Source organism: Heteronotia binoei, chromosome 15 (genome assembly GCF_032191835.1).
Source record: "Heteronotia binoei isolate CCM8104 ecotype False Entrance Well chromosome 15, APGP_CSIRO_Hbin_v1, whole genome shotgun sequence".
Taxonomy (NCBI): domain Eukaryota; kingdom Metazoa; phylum Chordata; class Lepidosauria; order Squamata; family Gekkonidae; genus Heteronotia; species Heteronotia binoei.
Genome location: NC_083237.1, coordinates 37254665 through 37270093, shown reverse-complemented (window position 1 = coordinate 37270093; position 15429 = coordinate 37254665). Strand labels below are relative to the sequence as shown.

Below are 15429 nucleotides of genomic sequence, written 5' to 3'. Positions count from 1 at the left end.
TGCCAGCCAAGACTTGCTCCAAGAGCAGCTACAGCAGGCCAAGGAGGCATATAAACTGGCTGCGGACTGGAAGAGGCAGGAAGGCCCCCCAATCCAGCCGGGGGATCAGGTGTGGCTCTCAACTCGCTACCTGCGCCGGCCTGGTCGGTCTCACAAGCTGGATGCGCGGTTCATTGGACCCTACCCCGTCATAGAACAAATAAACCCCGTCGCCTTCATGCTCCGGTTGCCACCCCACCTCCGCATTCACCCCGTGTTCCATCGCTCCCTCCTTGTTCCAGCTGCACCCCCTGACCCAGCTCGGCCTCCTTGCCCACTGCCGCCACCACCGGTGTTGGTGGATGATGAGGAAGAATATCAGGTGCGCCAGATCCTGGACTCCTGGTACCATCGTGGAGGCCTCCAGTACCTTGTGGACTGGGAGGGATACGGCCCAGAAGACTGGTCTTGGGAGCCCGTGGACAATCTTCATGCCCCGGACTTGGTGCAACGGTTCCACAATGACCACCCCGACCTCCCAGGCCCGTCGACGGAGCGGGGCCCTGGGGGGGATAGTGTCATGGGTGCTGGGGACCCTGCAGAGGAAGTGGAGCCTGCAGAAGAAACTGTGCCCCTGCCACCTGCACCAGTGCCCCTGCCTCCTGCTGGATAAGATCCCAGCCCCCCTGCCTTGCCCTCTCAGGTGGCGCGTGTGCGTAACCACCTAGGTCAGGACCTCAGGGATCGTAGGAGGGCGGCACGCTCACAAGCAAGACGCTCCCTGAGCCCTGAGTTTTGAGAGGATTCTGGCCCTTCTAAGAGCAAGGATGCTTGAGTTGTAACAGGATCCTGGCTGCCTCTCTGAGCCAGCAATTAGCCCAAATGGGCAACAGCCAGCAGAGGGCTATATAGCTGTAGGCTTTGGGAGGAGGCTTTGTGGAAGCAACTAGTCATCTCCCTGACGTTCTAGCATCCACTCCAGCTTGACTTTGGTTTCTGGACTCCCTGACTTTGGCTTGTGACTTCTGGACTCCCTGACCTCGGCTTCTGGACCTCGGACCTGCGATACTTGTACAGTGATTTGGATTTGGCGCCTCGGACCCTCCTGCTTACTGGCTACAGACCTCGGACTGCCCCCGGACTTTGCCTGACCCGGCCCCAGCCGTGACAAGCAGCGGAGGTACTGCTCTAGAACCCCGTTCACCCTCTCGGTCTGTCCGTCCGTCTGTGGGTGGTAGGCCGAGCTCAAGCCCTGCTCTATCCCCACCAATTTGCAAAACTCCCACCAGAAGGTGGCAACGAACTGCAGCCCGCAGTGGCTAATGACCTTGTCTGGGAATGAGTGAAGTTTTACCACATGGCTGAAAAATAGTGCGGCTAGTTTCTTCGCGGTGGGTAGCTGGGCGCACGGGATGAAGTGGGCTTGTTTAGAAAAGGTGTCCACTACCACCAAGATCACTGATTTCCCATGGGAAGGGGGCAACTCCACAATAAAATCCATGGACACCACTGACCAGGGGCGTTTGGCCGTCTCCAGGGGTTTGAGCAGTCCCGGAGTTTTCCCACCCCTCCTTTTGGCCATGATGCAAATGGGGCAGCCGGCCACATACTCTGACATGTCCTTCTTTAGGGACGGCCACCAGAATTGTCTGCTAATTAGGTGCTGGGTTTTTACGTAGCCGAAGTGCCCTGCCAATTTGTTGGAGTGACAAAACTGTAGTACCTCCACTCTTAAGCTTTTTGGGATGTACAGTTTTTCCCCCTTGTACCACAGTCCGGGGGGAGAGGGGCTGGGCTCCCTCTTGGGTATCCTGCCCCCCCAGGGAAAGTGTATGCGCAATACATAGCCTCTCCTTTCCCGGTGTAGTGAACGCCGCGTGGTCACTGTCCGGCTATGCCTGGCAGATGGCCACTGCAATGGCCTCTCCTGCATTACTGCATCTGTGGCATCACCTTCCTGCTGGTCCCCCTGTTTTTCACAGAGTTTGCCACGTCATGGTGTGACCGAATGTCCGGCGGTATAACCGGATGGGCAGGCTGGGCTCACCAACCTCGCCAGCCAAGAGAAAGAAAACTCTAACACCAAACCCGGGCAGATAGAGCTCGTTAATGTAACACCTACCACTTGGAGGACTCTCTGCCGGCGTCCCAGCTTACTGGGCCATGGCAGATGACCCCAAGATGAAAGGGTGGAGCCAGTACCGCGCACACTGTGCTTCACCTAAAAATTCCTCTGCGCAGGCCTGAAGGGCATATCCACATCCACAACACACAACACACCAAGTCCTGCAGCGATGGGCAAGGGGCGAAACGGCAGGTGGAAGATGCCACTGGAAGCAGCAGTCCCGATCCTGCATGTAGGCGGTTCAGGGTATTGGTCGCCTGATGCTGACCCAGAGACGAAAGCATTTTTTGGCAGCACCCTGAACGACCAAGCAGCCTTATCTAGGGACAGCACTGCTTGCTCCGCACGGAGAGGGGCCTAGAAAAGGTGGCCTAAACAAAGCTTGTCTCCCCCACCCCCAGTTGGCTAGCTGCGGTCAACAAGCATCCTTACTTGCGGTCAAAAAATAACAACAAAGAAAAGGCATGCACCTGCCTCACAAAGTGTGCAAAGACTAAAGCTTGCGTATTGGAACATCAGAACCATGCTTGACACAGTAGAGAGTGGTCGCCCTGAACGACGCTCTGCTCAAGTTGCCCACGAACTTCTCAGGTTGAATATTGACATAGCAGCTCTCAGTGAGGTCCGTTTCCCTGAGGAAGGTAGTTTTCAAGAACACGGTGCTGGCTATACCCTCTACTGGTCGGGTAAGTCAAAGGCTGAGAGCCGCTTTTCTGGCGTTGGCTCCATGGTCAGGAACTCCATTGCCTCCAAACTCGAAAACCTGCCAACAGGTCACTCAGATCGCATCATGTCCATGCACCTCCCACTTCAAAACAAGCAGCATGCAACACTCTTCAGTGTGTATGCCCCAACTCTTCAAGCAGATCCTGCAGAAAAGAACAAGTTCTATGCTGATCTACGCAACCTCATACGGAAGACCCCTACAGAGGACAAGGTGATCATCCTTGGCGACTTCAATGCCAGAGTAGGTAAAGACTCGGAAGCCTGGAAAGGAGTAATTGGCAAGCACGGCATTGGCAATGGCAATGATAACGGGCGCCTCCTGCTAGAATTCTGCATGGAGCACCAGCTCACCATCACCAACACTATCTTTCAGCAGAAGAACAGCCTGAAGACAACCTGGATGCACCCACGGTCCAAGCACTGGCACCTTATCGACTACATTTTGGTGCGCCAGAGAGACCTTCGAGATGTCTTACACACCCAAGTAATGCCCAGTGCGGAATGTCATATGGATCATCGTCTTGTACGCTGCAATCTCCGTCTTCACTTTAAACCCACACCCAGGAGAGGAGGTATCCCTCGGAGGAAGTTTCAGGTTGGCAGCCTTCAGTCAGCTGAAGTTAAAGCTGCCTTCCAGGCAAAACTCCAGTCAAGAATTGAGGACCCCAGTTGCCCCACAGACCCTTCTCCAGAAGCACTCTGGGAACACCTAAAAACTACCATCCTGTTGATCTCTGAAGAAGTCCTCAGGTTCTCCACAAGGAAGAACAAGGACTGTTTTGATGAGAACAATCAAGAGATCCAAGAATTACTAGCGAAAAAGAGATCTGCCTACCAAGCACATCTTGCTCAGCCCTCCTGTCCCGGGAAAAAAGCAATCTTTCACACTGCATGTAGCAACCTCCAGTGCAGGCTTTGAGACATACAGAACGAGTGGTGGACCAAGCTTGCAGAGAGAACCCAGCTGTGTGCAGACATTGGTGATTTAAGAGGGTTCTACGAAGCCCTGAAGGTTGTATATGGCCCATCATATCAGGCTCAGAGTCCCTTGCGTAGTGCAGATGGCCAAGTGCTCCTCACAGAAAAGGCATCTATACTGAACCGGTGGTCAGAGTATTTTCAGGTTCTCTTCAGTGCCAATCGCGTAGTTCAAGATTCAGCAATCCACCTCACCCCACTTCAACCAGTGAAAACAGAGTTGGATGAGATCCCCACCCTAGAAGAGACTGTTAAAGCCATCAAGCAACTGAAAAGTGGCAAGGCAGCGGGAGTTGATGGAATCCCACCAGAGATCTGGAAGCATGGGGGCACAGTACTACATAGCACACTTCACAAAGTACTTGTCACCTGCTGGGAACAAGGCAAACTACCACAGGACTTTCGCGATGCAATCATCATCACTCTACACAAGAACAAAGGGGGAAAGTCAGACTGCTCCAACTACCGGGGGATAACCCTGCTCTCCATCGCAGGCAAAATTCTTGCCAGAATACTCGTGAACAGACTGGTGCCCACCATTGCAGAAGAACTCCTCCCAGAGAGCCAGTGCGGCTTCAGAGCTAACAGGAGCACCACCGACATGGTATTTGTTCTCAGGCAGCTCCAAGAGAAATGCAGGGAACAGAACAAGGGTCTATATGTGACTTTTATCGACCTTACCAAAGCTTTTGATACCGTTAGCAGGAAAGGCCTGTGGCAAATCTTGGAACGTTTAGGATGTCCCCCAAGGTTCCTCAGCATGATCATCCAGCTACATGAAGACCAGTGAGGCCAAGTCAGACACTGCAACGATCCCTCGGAGCCCTTCCCAACAGGCACAGGTGTAAAGCAAGGCTGCGTTCTCGCGCCAACTCTCTTTATGATCTTCTTTAGCATGATGCTCCAAAGAGCCGTCATCTAGATGATGACGATGGTGTCTACATCCGCTATCGCACTGATGGCAGCCTGTTCAACCTGAGGCGACTAAAGGCTCACTCCAAGACAATGGAAAAACTTATCCGAGAGCTACTGTTTTCTGATGATGCTGCACTCGTCTCCCACTCGGTATCAGCTCTGCAGCATATGACGTCCTGCTTTGCAGAGGCTGCCAAGCTATTTGGCCTAGAAGTTAGTCTGAAGAAGACAGAAGTTCTCCACCAGCCTGCACCCCAGGAAGATTATCACCCTCCCTGCATCACTGTGGGTGAATCAGTTCTGAAGACAGTCCAGCAGTTCAGCTACCTGGGGTGCATCATCTCCTCAGATGCCAAGATCAACAAGGAAATTGACAACAGGCTGGCAAAGGCAAACCATGCATTTGGCCAACTGCACAAAAGAGTGTGGAGCAACAAGCATCTGAAAAAAGGCACAAAGATCAATGTTTACAAAGCGGTTGTGATGACAACCCTCATCTACAGCTCCGAATCGTGGGTTTTATACCGTCATCACCTGCGACTCCTTGAGCGCTTTCATCAGCGCTGCCTTCGCACCATCCTCAACATCCACTGTAGTGACTTTGTGACCAACACTGAAGTCCTCAAGAGGGTGGAGGTTACAAGCATCGAGTCACTGCTGTTGAAGACGCAGCTGCGCTGGGCAGGGCATATTTCTAGGATGGAAAACCACCGCCTTCCCAAGATTGCTCTGTATGGCGAACTTTCCACCGGCCATCGAAATAGAGGAGCACCAAAGAAGAGGTACAAGGACTCCTTGAAGAAATCCCTTGGCACCTGTCGCATCAACCATCACCAGTGGTCTGACCTAGCCTCAGATCGCAAAGCATGGAGGCATCCCATCCACCGGGCTGTCTCTTCCTTTGAGAACGCACGCATAGCTGGTCTTGAGGACAAAAGGAGATTGAGGAAGAATCGCACTGCTACAGCACCAACCCCAAATCAGACTTTTCCCTGCAACCACTGTGGCCGGATCTGCCTGTCCCGCATTGGTCTTGTCAGCCACCAGCGAGCCTGCAGCAGACGTAGACTACTGCACCCTTCTTAAATCTTCGTTCGCGAAGTCAAGCCAAGAGAGAGAGGGGTCATATGTTCCTGATAGCTGCTCCCAACCAGCAGTCTACTGTAACATTTAGCCACAGCTTTTGAATATTCTTCAAAGGTAGCCCTGAGTAGAGGATATTGAAATAGTCCAATCTAGATTTAACTAAGGCATGATTCACTGGGGCTAGTTCTGACTGATTCAGAAATGGATGCAACTGATGCCCTAGTCAAAGCACTCTTTACCACTGTAGCCATTTAGTTTTCTAAAGTGACTTCTGTATCAAATATCACTCCCAAATTGTGAACCTAGTTTTTCAAAGGGGTATACCTTATCAAAGTCAGGAGAGATCATAAGTCCTTGGTCTGCCATTTTGTGTCATATTGGATTCATATTTTTTAAACCCTGTTGCAACAGCTCTTTTCTTACTTTAAGGGTACCTCTTAATTATTTCTCAGATTTGGTTTTAAGTTTTAGAGTTACATCATTGCACTGGATACTTTATTAGTTTTAGTTATTGCTTTTCAGGCAATGACAAATTTTGCTGAGTGATGTTATCTATTCTGTTCCTTTTGATAACTTTGTGGGCATTCTTAATCAGTCATCTAGATTCTAGCAGACTGATCTACCAATATATAGTCAGTAAACTTTTCAGCTTTTCAAATGCATGCTTTTCTACCCATTGTTATTTTGTTTTTAAAAAGTTAAAGAACATTATGCATGTTTTTCATGTTATTGAAAACAAGATTTTAAAGGAATAGCAATGGTGCATCATTCAATGAGACAGCCACAGTATATTTATACTATTGTTTGTTTAACTTTGGGTTTTGTGTGGATGTTAAATAGCATTGAAGCGTTTTTATGATGCCTGTATATAGTATCTATTGGAAATGGAAATAAAAGAAAGTTCTACCAGGAATATTATACTATTTTGCATATTACCTTTGTTTGGTCTTGTGCTCCATGACTGACAGCATGGTAGGGGTAGTTAGCCTGTCCCATAAGATTGCAAAGCTAAAATATGACACACACTTAGTATGGAACACCGCTACTGATTACAGACCGTCACTTTGGGTCAACTCAGAGATGCCTCTGAAGTCGACCCAATAAAACCTGGCCAGACAGCAACATCTGCCGTCCGCCCCTGTCCCGCACTTACCCCGTCCTGAAAGATGCTCCAACCGCCTCAAAAAAACCACTGGGAAAGTCATTCCTTTTTGCTGGGTTGGCTCTGAGGTGGCTCCCGGCCATCTGGAAGGCTGGAGAGCGCCTTACAAGCACCCGGGGAGCTGTGAGCAGGACGCATGAGCATTTCAAATGCTCCCCGGCTGCCCAAGACCCACCCCTTCCTCCAGTGCCTTCCGGAAGCTCCGAGGCGCTCTTCTTCTGGGTGGCTTTCTTCTGGGCAGCTGCAAGTCACCCAGAACTGGCTGTCTGTTATCAGCCCAGATTTTGAGTTAGGGTTGCCAGGTCTGACTCAAGAAATATCTGAGGATTTGGTGGTGGAGCTAGGGGACTTTGGGGGTGGAGCCAGGAGCAAGGGTGTGACAACCACAATTGAACTCTGAAGGGAGTTCTGGCAATGACATTTAAAGGGACTGCATGCCTTTTTAAATGCCTTCTCTCCATTTGGAAATAATGCAGGTTAGACGCATCTTCTTTTGGGGCTCATAGAACTGGAGTCTCTGGTCCAATATTTTCAAAACTTGGGGGTGATTTGGGGAGAGGCATTGTATGCTATGCTGAAAATTTGGTGCCACTACCTCAAAAAACAGCCCTCCAGAGTCACAAATACCCTCTGATCAATTCTCCATTATATCCCATGGGAATCAATCTCCATGGGATATAATGGAGTGCCCAGCAGACATTCAACCCCCCCCCCCACACTTTCTGACAACCCTGAAGTGGAGGGAGGACCTCCAAACTGGAAGATCCCCTGGCCCCAACTGGGGATTGGCAACTCTATTTTGAGTACAGATGCATAGGAACATGTGCAAATCATTTGAGGCAAACATCTATTAAATATTTTCCTGTACAGAGCTGAGGAAATAACCTATGAAATAACAATTTATAATTATAAATGTACATATTTTCTTGATGACCATTGCTTATTCAGAACATATTGATGCCATCTTTTCAGAGACCAGTTTGATGTAGTTTACATAGTAAAAGATATGACATCATTTATAAGTTAAATTTAACAAATATTAAAAACCAACTTTCACTGAAACCAACAACAACAACCTAACAGCACTAAAAAAAAGCACTGGGAAACAGATTAGAAAAATGTTAGTAGTCTGGAAGGATCTTCACAGCAGGCTAGAAGCAGACTAAAAACAAATAAAAAAATCAAACCCCAGTTAAAAGTTTTAGTTAAAGGAAAGCATTTGATCTGAAACCTAAAAGAGAGTATAGCGGTAGCATTTCAAAATCAACATTTGTTCTGCTAAACACAGAAAAACAATCTATCACATGAATACCATTTGTTCTTAGAAGAAAATAATGTCCATATATTGACAAGGCAACCCAGCATTCTTACTGCAGAAATTCCCAGATACACACTATTGAACTCATCACACTAAAAACAGAATAACAGACTTTTGGTGCTTGGAACACTGTCTTCCCTTCAAAAGTCTGGACAGTGCAGCTCTAATCTCTTGGTTTCTCATGCTGTAGACCACTGGGTTCATCATGGGTGGCAACATAGAATATAGGACAGCAATCATCATAACCACATCTTCGGGAGCTTTGTCTGTGGGGCACACATAGGCAAGGGTGCCTGTGATGATAAACAAAGAGACAACAATGAGGTGAGGCAAGCATGTAGAAAGAGCTTTCTTCCTTGCTTGCCCAGAGGGGATTCTTAGCACATTGGTAAAGATCTGCAGGTAGGAAAAAATAATGAAGACAAAACAGCCAAAAACTATACTTGCACTAAATATATTGACCCCAAATTCCATTGAATAATTGTTGTTGCAAGAGAGTTTGAGCAGCTGTGGAATTTCACAGAAGAACTGGTTAATGACAGTGGAGCAAAAGGTTATTGAGAAGGTGCCCTGAGTATGTAAGGCTGCATAGAACATGCTGGTGATCCATGCACCAGCTGCCATTTGGATGCAGGCTCCCATATTCATTACTGTTTCATATCGCAGTGGATTGCATATGGCAACATATCGGTCATAAGCCATGATGGTGAGGAGGAACAGGTCATTCACTGCAAAGAAGATGAGAAAAAAGACTTGAGAGACACACTCTGTATAGGTAATGAGCCTGGTATTCCTGAGGGAATTGCTTATAGCTTTGGGAATGCTCACTGAGATGTTGCCAATGTCTGCCATAGACAAATTGACCAGGAAAAAGTACATGGGTGTGTGAAGGTGGTGGTTGAGAGCTACTAGTATGATGATGAGAAGATTTCCCATGATGGTCGCCAAATAGAGCAGAAAGAAGATCACAAAGTGTAAAATCTGCAGCTGCCGCATATCAGAGAATCCCAGAAGAAAACAATTTCTGTGGTTTGATTGAGCATTTTGATCCCTGTTTTAAAAAAAAAAGGCAAAGACAATAGGCAGCATTTCTTCGAAGGTTAAACAAAAATATCACCTTTTAAAATAACCAAATTTTATTTCAGCATAAGCTTTCATCAGTTGAACCTCAGAGTCTTCAGGTGCACAGTAGTAAGGTCTGACTCACCTTCACAAAAGCTTATATTGATTTCTGTTTTATTTGGTGTGATTTCTGTTTTACAACTGACTAACATGACTTTTCTCTTGAAAGTACTTTAGCTGTAATCTGTATTAATTCATTAACTGGAAGTGTGGTAAAGCAAGGGGTCAATATTACTCAGTTAACATTGCCTACTTCTTGAATGGCAGAGCCCTGATACAGCACTGACACATGAGATAATAAAAATTACCTTTGTAGGCAAGGGACATAGTTAACAACAAATTAGGGATAAAGTTGATGTAAAAAAAATCACTATTCTGATCAGTGCTCTTTTACTTCCTTTGGAATTTCGCAGACAGATTTTATTTTAAGTGAAATGTCAGTAGCTACAAATAGTGAATGTATGGGGATGGGAACCAATAAACCAACAGGAATTCTTTAAAAAGCTATCATGCAAATATTCTTTCATGATGGAAAATTTGAAATAAGAAAAAAAGAACAGTGTTAAATTTTAAAAGTCATTCAATATTGTGTGACCCTCAAACTCAGTCTCTAAAGCCTGAATTGATTTGAGGACTGGGTGTGTAATAACTCACAGTTTTTTTGTTGGGGACTGGGTGTGTAATAACCAACAATTTGTTTATTGGACTGAATCCAGCAGGTTTTCTGTTTGTGCAAAAAAAAGAGAGGCTGTGTTATCCTCCAGAAAAGATATTCCAGGAATTGTGGGATGCATATGGGGGGGAAAAGTCATACAAAATGATGCTGCCTCAAGGAGGGGAATTGAGTAAGATCACCTTTCCTCTTTTTTCTGCAAAAAGACAATCTAGTAGGATCCAGTTCATTTGAATCTCACCTCTCCTGAATTGTAAGGTTGCTTACATAGAATTCACAGTAGGTCTATAATTCAGTCACTGCCTAGACCATATTAGAAACAATAAAAACAGAGTTTCAGATTCTATTTCTTCTGCTACTTACCAGCCACTGCATTTGGCTCTTAAATCTATCAGGAAGGAATATGCATGGGTTGCAGTTGACATAAACAACAATAATGTGTTGCTTGTTAACTCAATTGATCCTCTCTTCTTTTTGTTCTCTTTTGGCCCTTAGGAGACCTGTTCACTGGGGATTATCACAGCTCACTGAAGAAACTCAGTGATGAATTTTTATTTTGGGTATCCGTGAAATAAATACAAAACAAAATGAAGACTACTTCCAAAGTTGCATTAAAGTAGGAGTCAAAATTCCAGTGTTCTGCTTCTAAAGGCCAAAACACATGCAAAATAGGAGATCAGTTACTGGCTATCTTAAGGCTTTTTTTTTTAGCAGGAATGCACAGGAACACAGTTCTGGCTGGATTGGCACCAGGGAGTGTGGCCTAATATGCAAATGAGTTCCTGCTAGACTTTTTCTACTAAATAAACCCTGGATACCCTGATGCATAATTTGATCTTTTGAAAAAAGATGTGTACCTAAGGCTGCCCTATCGCTCTTGGTCCTTCATAATCCAAAAAGGTGCTTTTGGAAGAGGCTCAGGGGTTGAATTGTACAAGATTCAGGGTTCTGAGGAGCATGAAGTATTTGAGTTGCAAACTACCTGTGCAAGAATGGCAATATGCTGTGATAGAAAGGGAAGCACTAGCTGTCTGCTGAGCCATTGAGGTATTCTGGCAGTACTTGTGGGACAACCCCTGCACTCTGGTGACCAACTACATTTCCTTGTTATGGTGCCAACACATGAAGGACACCAAGCCTAGTCTGGCCTGTTGATCTCTGGCATTCCAGCCATATGCATTCATAATGTAGCACAGAGCCAAGGGAGCCCATCTTAATGCTGATTTCTTCTCTTGGCAGGTGGGAAAAGAACTGGTGACCCTCCTCACAGGAATCTAGAACTAGGGGGGCAGGAATCAAATGGCTTTGGATGAGACACTCTGATGGGAGGTGAGTGGGTGCCCTTGGGAATGTAGGACACAAAAAGATCGCAGGCAGGAGCAACTGTGAGGGTAGAAGGGCAGGGCTATAGTTGCCAAGGCATGCATTAAAGGAAATGATGCAACATACCTGGGGCAGAGCAATTTGCTGGGCCAAACCTTGCAGCATTGATGTCTGTCAATTAAAGACCTTCACCCCAAGTTTCATGTGAAATGAGATTGTTTAAACATCCAATTCTATGGGCTCCTGAACAAGGTGAACACAGCCATCCTTGATTTTTTTTTCCCTATGGGAGAAAAGAATCTGTGTTTTCTTCAGGGCTAATAGCCAAAGTCACAATACTGGCCAAAAACCACAGGCTGAAACCTTCCCAATGCAAACAGAATCAGGAAGCCCAACAGAACCAACATCAAACTAGAGAGTCTTGGCAGGACCAGAGGCCAGTGTGGCAAGCTCAGCATATCCAATAAAAAGCTAGAGATTCGAAGCCAGAGGAAGAGAAGCAAGGGAAAGCTAGTATTTCCAGACCAACATGACCAATATGAAACCATAGAAGTAAGCAGAACCGGAAGCCAATATGGAGCACAAGCCTGACAGAAACAACCTCAGACCAGAGAACCCCGGCAGAGCCAGCCTGGCAAACTCACCCTAATATGTGACCACAAGTGCTTGTGAGAGCTGCCTCCATATCCCTTCCCCCCTCCCTTCTGTTGCACCAGAAACCTGCAAAGGAGAGGGGGGGATATATATGTTTGGAACTTTACAACATCAGCCCCAGATATTCCTGAACATTTATTATCAGGATACAGGCACTGCCAAGATTCCTGAATATCAGTCCAGTTCCTAAACATATCCAAAAAAAGATATCAATAAGATACATTTCATATCCATATTAGGATCAGATATAGCTGAGCAAGTATCTGTAACAAGGGATCTTGTTATGACTGAGGGACAAAACACTGCTGCTTGAAAGTAGCATTGAGTAACACTGAGAACTAGTTAGAAAAAATAATATTTATTAACAGGAATAATGCAATAGGAATAACATGAATAATACCTGGACTGAGAAACTAAGAACTCTTAAGCAATTCAAAGAATACCACTGTTACATATGTGAATCTATATGTAACCTAATGGTGTTCCTGCCTGGCTCATTGGAGCCTGAAGGATTGAGCTTGGGAACAATGGACAGTAGGATCCAACTCCAAACTGCCGTGCTCCAATTACAGGCCCCCTGCTGGTTTGAATGACGCAATAACGTGCTAGCGCGGGAACCCAGAGTTGTATATAGTTGGCCCAGTGGATCCCGTTCGCCAGTTGAGTTAATGCAGCCACCAACCATGCTGTACTCATTAAAGAGCTTGTTATCACTACCGCCTCACCTCTTCAATGCCTAGAACCCACTATATTATAACCAGCTACTGTCAAGTCGGCTGAATTCAATAACGAGTCTCTTGATAAAGTAGCAAGTTTATTGTAATCAGAACTGTGGACCATGGCAGAGATTGAAGGACTGAAACACATATGCACTAATCCAGTATTTAAAGTATGAATCTAAAGGATTCCTACGGGGGGCAATCTATGCAACACATCTTCACACTAGGATGCTACTTCTTTCGTTCCCAGACCGAAGTCTTGACACCCCATACTCCCCACAGAGAACAAGGCTGGGAAGGCGCCACTATCTTGTTCACAGGTTAGCATTTCAAAGCAGGTTACACAACAAAGGCATTTCTAGAGAGGGGGCAGGAGAGTGAGCTAACAGCCCCCGGTGTACACTGTAAAGTACCCAGACTCCTTCACTTCAGAACCAACCTTAATACAGATATTGAGTAACCCATAGCAGACTTGACATACTGCCCCCCCTAGGATCCCCCTCCTGCCGGGCGGCCTTGCAAGGAGGGCGAGTCACATTTATGGCTCCGGAACTCGGGCCCCGAGAGGCTCCGGCACTCCCCCTTCGAGGGGAGGGTTGGTGAATCTTGTGAATGCCATTTGGACGGCCCCGGAGATCTGCGCAGTAGGCTGCAATGAAAAACAGGGTGGACTTTACCAAGAGCAGGGGGGAGGTCTAACTCTACTGTCACCGGGTTGATTACCCGCTTGATTTTGAATGGCCCTAAGAACTTAAAAGCCAATTTCCTAGACGGTTGTGCCAGAGGCAGGTTTTTTGTTGACAGGTACACGGAGTCCCCCACCTTCAAGTCCCAGACTGGCACATGGCTTTTATCGTACTGTTTCTTATACGCCTCCTTGGCCAGCTTCAGGTTTTCTTGAATGGCTGGCCAACATTGGCTGGGACCTTGCCACCATTGCTCGAAACTTGAGCCCGTCAATCCCTCCCCCCCTGGCAGCATGGGAATCGGCTTTCCCTCATACCCGAACACTGTTGCAAAGGGAGATGCTTTTGTGGAACTGTGAGCGCTGTTGTTGTAAGCGTATTCAGCGAAGGGGAGGAGGTCCACCCAGTCCGACTGGCGTAGGCTCACAAAGCACCGTAGGTACTGCTCTAGCACCCCGTTCACTCTCTCAGTCTGTCCATCCGTCTGGGGGTGATAGGCAGAACTTAGCCCCTGTTCCATCCCTAGTAACTTACAAAACTCCCGCCAGAAGGTGGCAACGAACTGAGGCCCCCTGTCACTTATGACCTTGTCAGGGATGGAGTGATGTTTGGCCACGTGGTCGAAAAATAAAGTCGCTAGTTTCTTGGCCGTGGGTAATTGGCTGCAGGGGATGAAGTGGGCTTGTTTTGAAAACGTGTCCACCACCACCAGTATGACTGTTTTCCCCCGGGAGGGGGGTAGCTCGACTATGAAGTCCATGGACACCATGGCCCATGGCCGTTTTGCTGTTTCCAGAGGCTGTAGGAGTCCCGGGGGTTTCCCCCCCCTCCTTTTTGCCATCACACACACCGGGCAACCAGCTACAAAGTCCGACACATCCTTCTTTAGGGACGGCCACCAGAACTGCCGGTGCACCAAGTGCAAGGTTTTTACATAGCCGAAGTGCCCAGCTAATTTGGAGCAGTGACATAGTTGGAGAATTTCTTTCCTTAATATTTCCGGGATGTACAGTTTCTCCCCCTTGTACCAAAGAGCGTCTTTTCTTTTCTGCAACCCCTCCGGCCGCCCACCTCCCTCCCGTTCGGCCTCTAGGGTGATTCGTTCTTTGCTTAGCTCGCTCAATTCCTTTTTCCTCTGCGAGCGGGTAGTGACCATAGCCGCCACTTGTGTGGGGGGGATCAGGGAATCTACCACTTCCTCTCTCTGGCTCTCATGCTGTGGGAGCCTGGACAGGGCGTCTGCTAGGAAATTGCGGGTCCCCGGGATGTGTTTCAGGGTGAAGTCGAATCTGGAGAAGAAGCCCGCCCACCTGATTTGCTTTTCACTCAATTTTCTTTTCCCTGTTAGTGCCTCTAGATTTTTGTGGTCCGTCCATATCTCAAAGGGCACCCTGGCTCCCTCCAACCAGGACCTCCAAGTTTTCAGTGCAAACATGACAGCGAAAGCCTCTTTGTCCCACACTGACCAGTTCCTCTGCTCCTCCGAGAACTTTCGCGAAATGTAAGCGCAGGGTCTCAGCTTCCCCTCCTCATCCCTCTGCATGAGAATGGCTCCTACGGCGACGTCGGAGGCGTCGCATTGGACCACAAACCCCTTCCGCTCATCTGGGTGGCTTAAGACCGGCTCGCTTGTGAACAGTTGTTTAAGCCGGTCGAAAGCCGCCTGACAAGTCGGTGTCCAATTCAGCCTGGCCCCTGGTCGCTTTGCCTCCTCCCCCTTCCCCTTCGTCTTCAGGAGGTCTGTTAGGGGCAGAGCGATCTGGGCGAACCCCTCAATGAATGTCCTATAGAAATTGGAGAATCCGAGGAAACTTTGGAGCTGTCTACGTGTCCTCGGGGGGGCCCACTCTAGAACTGCCTGAACTTTGGCTGGATCCATGGCCAGCCCGTCCCCAGACACCCGGAAGCCCAAATAGTCTAGTTCCGTGCGGTGGAACTCGCATTTAGACAGCTTGGCGTAGAG

General features: G+C 47.6%; 1 pseudogene; it reads right to left on the bottom strand.

Annotated features, from left to right (window-relative positions):
• Nucleotides 1-8376: 8376 nt before the first annotated feature.
• Nucleotides 8377-9332, bottom strand: LOC132583415 (olfactory receptor 14A16-like; annotated as a pseudogene).
• Between the last annotated feature and the right edge of the window lie 6097 nt (nt 9333-15429).